The sequence below is a fragment of the Cynocephalus volans genome, chromosome X, assembly GCF_027409185.1.
Source record: "Cynocephalus volans isolate mCynVol1 chromosome X, mCynVol1.pri, whole genome shotgun sequence".
NCBI classification, from domain to species: Eukaryota; Metazoa; Chordata; class Mammalia; order Dermoptera; family Cynocephalidae; genus Cynocephalus; species Cynocephalus volans.
Window position 1 is genome coordinate 65,040,971 of NC_084478.1, and position 1,815 is coordinate 65,042,785.

A 1,815-nucleotide genomic window follows, 5' to 3' on the forward strand; every position below is an offset into this window, starting at 1 on the left:
CTTTGTGACTTAAGGAGCATTAACTCTCCCAGTCTGTGTGACCTGAAGAATATCCTCAGCTGGGTCTGTGTGACCCCAGCAGAGTTTACATCACAAGCTGTGTGACAACAGGGATGTCCACAGCCAAGCCTGTGAGAATCCAGGAGTATCCATATCACAGTCACTTGTGTCTAAAGGAAGAGTGATCCAGGCAAAGGGAAAAGCCTGTGCAAAGGCCCTTAGGCAAGAGCATGTCTGGCACATTTGAGAAACAGTGAGGAGACCAGTGGGGCTGAGTGAGCGAGGGAACCAGTGGTAGAAGGTGAGGAGAAAGGTCCTGGAGGGCCTCGTGGGCCATGGAGAGGACTTTGGCTCTTAATCTGAGTGAGGGAGGCCACAGCAGGGCTCCAAGACCATGAGCTGACTTGAGTTGTAACAGGATCTCTCTGGCTGCTGCAATGGTGGTTACCAACAGTTTTTGTTTGGCCAAAACTCAGAGAGCTGTCTGCTAACGGAGTGAATTTTACTGTATATAAACTCTATGTAAATATTACTGTATTATAACTCTTTTTCTTTTTTTTTTTTTTTTGTCTTTTTTTGTGACCGGTAAGGGAATCGCAACCCTTGGCTTGGTGTCGTCCGCACCGCACTCAGCCAGTGAGCGCACCGGCCATCCCTATATAGGATCCGAACCCGCGGCGGGAGCACCGCTGCACACCCAAGCGCTGCACTCTCCCGAGTGCGCCACGGGGCCGGCCCTATAACTCTTTTTAAATTTCAATTATAACTTTTTAATTTTGTTGGTGGCTGGCCAGTATAGGGATCCAAACCTTTGACCTTGGTGTTTTACAAGACTGCACTCTAACCAACTGAGCTAACTGGCCAGCCCAATTGGTAACTTTTTTAAAAGTGCAATACTTTGCAAGCAGTAAACAATGTGTCTACAAGGAAAGTTGCTGTGCTCGTGCCTGTTGTAACTCCTCATCCCATGGGCTTTGTGCACAGACACATCTCAGGATCGCACCTGAGGAGCGGGAGGAACTGTGGCCATCCTGCAGCTGCTCTAGGTGGCGCGTTACTTGTCTGCTTGGACTGAATTGTGAATTTGACAAATTCATAGGTTGAAGCTCTAATCCCCTGTGTATTTGGAGATAGGGCTCCAGGGAGGTAATTAAGGTTAAATGAGGTCATAAGGGCAGGGCCCTAATCCTATAGGACTGGTGTCCTTATAAGAAGAGGAAGAGACACCAGAGCTCCCTCTCCCTCTCCTTATTCACACAGAGGAAAGTCCATGTGAGGACATAGAAAGAAGGCAGCAGTCTGCAAGCCAGGAAGAGAGGCCTCATCAACCCCAACCCTGGTGGCACCTTGATCATGGACTTCCAGCCTCCAGAACTGTGAGGAAATAAATGTCCATTGTTTAAGCCACCCAGTCTGTGGATTTTGTTATGGCAGGTCCAGCAACCAATACATTGCCGCTCAGTTTCAGGGCTGATTACAGGAGACTCATCTTGGCCACGTGTGAGGGAAGCAGGCACTCGAGGGAAGGAAGGAGAACTCGGCACATCGTCTTTGTCTAGTTGAAGGGGGCTCTGGAGCTGAGAGGAGACGAGTGGCCCAGAGAAAGCCAGGGACGAAATCTACGACACTCCCGTGGGTTCTGGGGGCTGTGTGCATGGAACATCCTCAGCCACACTGCAAGATGAGTAATAATTATTTGGGGAGTTTTCAGAACTGCCCCGAGTCTCCCTCTAACACTCCAGCCAAACCTGACTCATGCCAGGTTTTGTTCTTCCATGGAACACATATGCAGTTTTAGAGCCGTTGATGCCTTGG